Raw genomic sequence first — 7,725 nt, 5'->3', positions numbered from 1 at the left:
AGTTTTCGATTTTTTGTCATGAATGCTTAACTTCGTCAAATGCTTTTTCTACATCCACTGAGATTATTTCTTTCAGAACAATAACATTTTAAGATTTTCTAATATTAAATCTTCCTTACATTGCTGGGCAAGTCTTAGGTATTGGTTATTTTGATTTTCATATACTCTGGGGTTCAGTCTGCTATTTTGCTAGGGGTCCATCTTTATGAGGGAGGTGAGCATGCCCTTTGGTTGTCTTGCTCTATCATTAATTAGTTTGGTTTCAAGGTCATACCTGTCTCCTCAAATGAGCAAAGGATAGTTGTCTCAAATAAATTATCTCCATTGGTTGACCTCCTCAAGTTAACCTGGCCACCCCGGTAAGTAAGATGGGAAGGAGTTCAAGAAGAAGCAAAAGGGGCATTTTACAAGTTATTAAGACATAAAGAAGACCTGCTTTATAAAAACTGCCTATGTCATCTGGCAGTGGTCATGGAGTTGCCTGACCATAAAAATAATTCTAATGATGTTTTAATTAAGTCAAAGCTACCACAAAAAAAAAAAAAAAAAGAAAAGAAAAAAAAAAAAACCCTGCCTATTTCAGTTTCTCAACCTTGCAGATTAAAATGAGCTTTAATAAAAACAAAAAAAAAACCCCACAAAACTATGATGTACACACAGGCCAATGAAGTTTGAATCTCCTGGATTGGGACCAGTATTTATTAAAAGCCCCCAAATATGTCTAATCTGCAGCCAGAGTTTGAAATAGTGGCACATAAGAATTTGAGGTTTTCTCTCCATGAAGTGGTCTCACAGATTTCCATCTTGTTAATGAATCAGTCCGTCAATCTATCAACCAGTATCTGCTGACTGCTGACATATTTTGCATGTTAATGAGGGTGCTGATGACAACAGACACTCAACGGTATGCAGTCAAATAAACCGTGCCTCATTTATTCAACGGAATCTATGCAGCCACCAAAAGAAAGTTTTACAAAGATGTTAGTGATCTCCAGTTCATGCAGATGACAAAACAGTAGTGCTATCATAACATTTCATAAAATATTTAGGTACAGAAAAAAGTTGCATAGATAAGCAACAAATAAACACATTAACTGATTTATTTTGAAAGTAGGAATTGTTTTAGTTTGCTTTTTTTTGTTTTCTTTCCCCTTGCCCATATGAAATGCATAAAAATTTCTTATGTGAAAAGAAAAGAAATAAATGCAAAATGTACTAAGAGACAACAGTTACATAAACCTAATTTTACTGAAGACACTTGTGTTCCAAGGAAACATTTGCTCATGTTAACTCTAGTGTTTGGAGAGCCTGGGATTTTGTGTGGGACTCTCACAGACATCAAGAACTGAACCAAGTCAAGCTGACATGGATGTAAGACCTAGAAATTCAGGTGCAGCCCCTTGTCTGGGTTCCTGTCTCACTGTCTCCAAAAACCCACTACTGCCCCAGTCTCCCTGGAAATCCAGTTTCCCTGGGTGCATAGTCCACTGTGCAGGGCCTTGGACACTAGTTAGGGCCACATGATCTTTTGACTTCAGTGCCATCCCTTTAGGCAAGTCGCTAACCTCGCAACACCTCAGTTTGTCATTTATAAACAGGGACATAATAAAACCACCTCAGATAGTTGAGAATGAAACTTCTAATAAATGTTCACTATACACCAGGAAGTGGGGGCACCTGGGTGGGTCAGTGGCTGAGCATCTGCCTTCAGCTCAGGGCGTGACCCTGGTGTCCCGGGATCGAGTCCCGCATCGGGCTCCCCACAGGGAGCCTGCTTCTCCCTCTGCCTGTGTCTCTGTCTCTGTGTCTCTGATAAATAAGTAAATAAAATCTTAAAATAAAATAAACCAGAAAGTGTTATGACCTGCTGGAGATGTGCAATTAGACCTCAGCATCACCCCGGGGGCAGAGGAGAACAGGGACATTCTGGGTGAGCAGAACAGCGTGGGCCGAGCCTGGCTGTCCAGGGGCCAGCAGGGAGGCAGGCTGACTGCAGTGAAGATGATGGACTCCTCGGAAGAGAGACGGAGGCGGTGGACGTCAGGGGAGTGGGGCGGGCAAGGCCCAGGGCCCTTCTGAACATGAGGCTGGGACAGGCAGAGGCTGGGACAGGCAGTGGCTGGCCCTCCACCGTTGCCATCACCGAGCTTGGATTTGACTGTCCTGGCCAGCCCGGCCTGAGGAGACAGAGGCTGGACACACTGATGCACTGGAGTGGGGGCCACTGCAGAGAGAGAACTGAACCCCGCCTCCAGCTCCCTGCAGGATGTACCTCCACGGTCGGCAGGTTCATCAAGCGCTCACTCTGAGCCGGTCCACAATGGGTGGGGTCTTGGCACTTGCCGACCCACTGAGGCCACCCTTGTTCCCACTTATAGATGAGGGGCATGAGGCACAGAGGTCAGGGGCACGTATCAACCTCCACATTCAAATTCAGGGTACCCCAGCTGCATTGTTGTGCCTCTGCCCTCGAGCCTGTGCTCCTCTGGGGTTCCACGTGGGGCATCAGGGCATCAGCATCCCCAGCTCAGCTCCCTCCTTCTTCCTACGTCCTATGCACCCTTGAGTGGATGTCTCTCCCCTCCCACAGCCACCTCCTGGGCAGGACCTCCCCAGCTTTCTGCGTGACCACACTGCCTTCTGCGACGCCAGGCCTGCCCAGGTCAGCAAACAGCCACGGCCACCCTTTAAACTGCCCGCTGGCCAGGCCTGCTCCCCGCTCAAAGCCCCTCAAAGCCCCTCCCCAGTTCCCCATTACCTGCAGCCACACGCCCCAAGGCCGGACCTTAGAACGTTACCGCGGGAGACGCTGTCTGCAAACGTCCTCTGGAGCACAAGCGCTGTGGGTCAAAACATCTGGCCGAGGCAGCACCCTGTGTGGCCTTCCTGGGACCCAGGGAGTGTGTGAGCACCTTCCCACTTTATCCACTTCCAGGTTCACAGACCCGCGGAGCAGCCCCTGACAGCCCCCTGGGTCCACACGGCTTTCTCCAGCCAAGCAGATCGACCCCCGCACTGGCCAGGGTGGGCACCCGAAGCTTATCACGTACTCGGTTCCACAGAACTAGCGAGAGACCGCCTGAGGCAAAACCGACCTTGGTGGCCGTCTGTCCTCTTTCTCCTCCTGAGCTGGGCAGCAGTTCCACACATAAATCCGTCATGCTAAAAATGTCTCCATTCTCACGGGTGTGAACTCTGCAGAATGACCTTTACATAAAGTTAAAATGCATGGACACCCTCAAAATTCATTCTAGAAGCATCACCAGCTGTTATGGCCATCATCCTGCCAGCATGGTTGCATGTCCCGTAGAAATATTTTCTAGGAACAGGCCCTCCATTTGATTGATTTTTTAAAAGATTTTATATATTTATTTGACAGAGAGGGAGAGGGAGAAGCAGGCTCCCCTCGGAGCAGGGAGCCTGACGTGGGGCTCGATCCCAGGACCCTGGAGTCATGACTTGAACCAAGGCAGATGCTCAACCACTCAGGCCCCAGATACCCCTCTCCATTTGACTTAGAAATATGTGTTATTTATTCCTTGGCTGTTTCCTGGGCGGGGGGGGGGGGGGGATCAAAAGAACTGTTTTCAAAAATGTGTCATCGTAATCACCCTGTGAAGAGCCGGGATTTTACGCCCACCCGGGAGATGGAGCTGCCAGCCGGTCCCCTTGCAGCCTTCCTGTGCTCCAGCCTGGGGAACGCAGGTGTGGCCCCCTCTGTTCCTGCAGGTAGTAGCCCAAGCAGGAGCCCACTCGGCCATGAGCCCTGACAGACCAGGGATGGAAGGAAGACACTGTGTCACGCCTCCCTGGCACAGGGCATGGAGTCACAGGGACCCACCAGTCTGGAAGAGGCTGGGGGAGGCTGGCGGAAGGGGGGCTAGGTGCAGAGGGACTATTGCACGAGATCTTGCAATCCAAGTGCCAGAGCCGCCACAGGCCACTTCAGCTCAGGCTCTTCACCCCCAGCCACTGGCAAAGCAAAGCAGGGCAAATATACACAAGCCTCGAAACACTTCCAAAGCATACGTGCCACAAACACCACATGCCGCACGAAGGCTGCCCTTTTAGAATCCAGTTTCCCTTCTGGATTAGTTTTTTAGGGCTGTGTAACAACCTATAAAGCATCAGGCAACCTGGGAACTCAGCAGATTCTTGTCACCCATGTTTGCAGAGGCGACATTGGCGACGGCCTGAAGGTGGAAACAATCAGGAGATGAATGGATGGGTAGACACAACGTGGTCCATCCACAGGATGGAGTATCATTCAACCATAAAAAGGAAGACAATTCCGACACCTGCTACAACATGGATGAAGCCTGAAGACGTTCTGCTGGTGAGCGAAGCCAGTCACTAGAAAGGCAAAGACTGTGGTTCCAGGTGTATGAGATCCCTACAGTAGTCAAACTCCTGGAGTCAGAAAGTAGAACAAAGTTTGCCGGAGCTGCGGGATGGGGAACAGGGTTTGAGTAAGGAAGATGAGAATTTTTTTAGAAATCGTGCTGATAGTCGCTTGGTACTCTGTATTCAATGCCACGGAGTTCTGTGCCTGCAGATGATTTAAATGATAGATGTTATATATAGTTTACAATAGATAAACAGACAAACAAAAACCCCACGGATGTATTATCTCGTGGTAGCTGAATCCTCTGCTAGGGTGGCAGCCAACAGTGTCCCTGTCTGGAAGCTCACCTGGGGAAAGATCCACTTCAGTGTCGCCCAGGTTGTTGACAGAATGTACTTCCTTATGGTCAGAGTACTGAGGTCCCCGTCGCCTTGCAAGCTGTCAACCAGAGACCACTCTCAGTGTCTCAAAGTCACCCTCAGGTCCTTGCCACGTGGTCCCCTCCATAAGCCTCTCACACATCTAAACACTCACTCCAGGAAGGGCCCAGTCCCTTGTGAGGGCTCACCTGATTAGGCCAGGCCCACCAGGATCGGCTCCCTTGAGATTAAGTCAAAGTCAGCTGATTACACCTGCTACTTACAGGCACGATATCTCATCATAGTCACTGGTTCTGCCCGCAATCCAGGGATGAGACTGTAAAGGGCATCCCCAGCAGGGGACCGGACTCATGGGGGTCCCCCTAGAATTGTGCATACCCCACCTTCTTATGTGTATTGAACGTCCCACTAAATCAGGTTTAGCCAGGCAGTGATGGGTGCCCACTGAGGTTCTCTGCTGGGCTTGTGGCGCCTTCACTGAGGGAGGCAGAAGGAATAAAGACGAGTCCTTGCCCCTCTGAAGGGCTCAGCCTGCATCAAATGCGAGACCTAAACAGCTGGGCGGGCCAGTGAGAGCTGCTCCATCTCTCTGGGAAAGGGAGCCCTTGTGGTTTTCAATTAGCCGCGCTGGCTGGCTTAATAGGCTGGCCCCAGCTGTTGCCTGGGCTCTGATGTAAAAAATGGGGCCAAACAAATGATCTTAGGCAACCCGAGCAGTATTTCTGTTGATCATCGGCTCTGTGGTCTGGACACTGTCAGTGGGCGGAGGATGCGGGGCCCGTGGTCTCTGCCCAGGCCGCCCAGGAGAGCACTGAGGATCCTGGACACCCCGGAGCCTGTGTTCTACGCCCCCAGCCCGGCGAGCTCAGGGTCTCCAGGGTGTTCTCCGCACTGCTCAGGTGATTCTAATGGGCGGCCAGGGTGGGGAACCAGTAGGTTGGATAATTATTTGGGGAACACATCCTAATAAGATAAAAAAAAGCTGGTTTCATCGAAGGGTATTCAGCTTATCAGAGCACGAAGCGAAGCCCTGCAGGGAGCAGTAATGCAGTGTGGGAGGAAATCGGTTCGGTGCACACTGGGGAGGAAATGGCTTTTTTCAGGACATCCACAGTCCCTGGATGAGGACTTCCAGAGCGCTCCCCAGTGCAGGGGCTCGGGATACAGCCAGTTGTGCACGAGATCGAGCCGGCCCCGCGCGGAGCTGACGGCCTCCCAGAACGTGCGGCAGCAACACAACCTGCCTGCTGCGGCTGCCACGATCCGGCTGGGCTCCTCTTACCTGGAGCAGGGTAGGTTCAGCTCTCCCATCTCGCACTTTTTAGGTGAGAAAACCGTATCACGGGGTAGTAAGAACGATGGCATCTGTTTCTCCAGAAATGTATGAATAAAACGACAGGCGGTCTTGGGTTTGTTTTGCAATCGTCTGGGGCAGGTGTGTGTGTATGTGTGTCTGTCTGTGTCCGGAAGAAGAGTCTGCGAACAGATGTAACAAGATGGGCCCAAAAGTCACTTGTTGGAGCTGGATGACGCTCCCTGAGGAGGTTCACTGTACCATCCTCCCCACGTACGGGCGTGTGAACTTTTCCATGACAAAAAGTCAACACAATTCAGTTGGTGAATCGACAGGCAAAAGAATAACAGAGCAATTAAAACTTTAAAGGCAAATGGAAAAGAAAAAGCAGAGGTCAAAGTGGGGCCAAGGACCGCGTGGACCACAAGACCCTCCACAACACTGAACTTTCAAATCGTGTGCGTCATCAGCGGACACGGACGTGATGTCCCCGTGCGGGGCTGGGAGCGCCGTCGCCACCCGGCTCTCCGGTCAGCCTACGGCCACTAGTGACAGCCCAGGAGGCTCGTGGACAGGACTTGATTAACAGCCGACAGCTTTCATCAGTTCCTGTTTCATAGTTTTTCATTTTGTTTTTGCCATTTCCTACTCAGGACCAGCTGGAGAAAGGCAAACATGCTCCCCTCAGCCATCACCTGGGGCACCCCACTTCCAGTCATCTGTGTCCAGCCTCCCCACGCTGACAGCCCCTAAACACACCCTCCAAGCCGCCCCTTTGGCCACCGTGGGCCCCCTCCCTGTTCAGCCTGCCTGAGTCGCTCCAAACACCAGTGACAGTGGCCGACTCCTGGTCACAGCACATTGGGAATAAACAGCCTGTGCTTTTCTCATTCGGCAATCCTCATTCATGTCCACAGCCCTCCCCCAGGTCATTTCCTCCTCCCTCTGCACACCATGCGGGGCGGGCACGGTCTCCTTCTGCTCCTCCTCTGTTGCAGCTCCACAGGTCACCTGTCCTCTGACATCTGCCCCACACTCCCAGTCCCCCTGGGGACATCCTCTCAAAGCACCTACCCCCTCACTCCCTGGTCCTGTTCCTCTTTCTGCCCTTGCTGGCCTCAGGACTAAAGTTACCAGATAAAATACAGGATGGGAGTTAAATGTGAATTTCAGAGAAACAACAAATTATTTATTGGCATAAGTATATCCCAAATATTGCGTGGGATATACTCACACTTACAAAATTGGTACATGGTGTTTATCTGGTGCTCAGATTTATCTGGGTGTCCTGTGTTTTTATTTGCTCAATCCAGTGACCTTACCCAAGGCTGCCCCAGCTGGCCTGTGGGCTGGTGCCACATGTGGACACTTTGGATGTCCAGACGGCCCTGGCCTCTCTGCTCCCTCTGCTGCTCTCTCTTAGCACTTCCCCCTGCACTTCTCCAAGTCCTTCTCCAGCTGCCAAGAGGAAATATGTACCCCCCAGGCCCGTGAGGACCCAGGACAAGAAAAGATAGCCTCTGGCAACAGAGCCACCCCCACCCCAAGACTTCCAAGGAGGGAGGAAGGTCAGGGTGCTGAAGTGCCCCCCGGAGCACACACCACGTGCACCAGAGCTGCCGGAGGTGACCCCACACTGAGGAGCTGAGGGGATCCCCCCATCTGCACTTCCCCAAAGCAGGGAAGGGGGCCCTGCCTACTGCCTC

The 7,725-nt window shown here is 51.4% G+C and overlaps 1 long non-coding RNA gene across 1 annotated transcript; it reads right to left on the bottom strand.

Moving 5' to 3' along the window:
- Positions 1-639: 639 nt before the first annotated feature.
- On the bottom strand, positions 640-6,700 carry LOC144302356 (uncharacterized). The gene is made up of 3 exons (XR_013369210.1): positions 6,008-6,700; positions 4,693-4,783; positions 640-4,549 (listed from the first exon to the last, which is right to left on the bottom strand). It is a non-coding gene; the product is annotated as an uncharacterized LOC144302356 (long non-coding RNA).
- Positions 6,701-7,725: the final 1,025 nt, after the last annotated feature.

This window comes from Canis aureus, chromosome 31, assembly GCF_053574225.1.
Source record: "Canis aureus isolate CA01 chromosome 31, VMU_Caureus_v.1.0, whole genome shotgun sequence".
In the NCBI taxonomy this organism is placed as follows: domain Eukaryota; kingdom Metazoa; phylum Chordata; class Mammalia; order Carnivora; family Canidae; genus Canis; species Canis aureus.
This window is presented reverse-complemented; position numbering and strand designations above follow the sequence as displayed.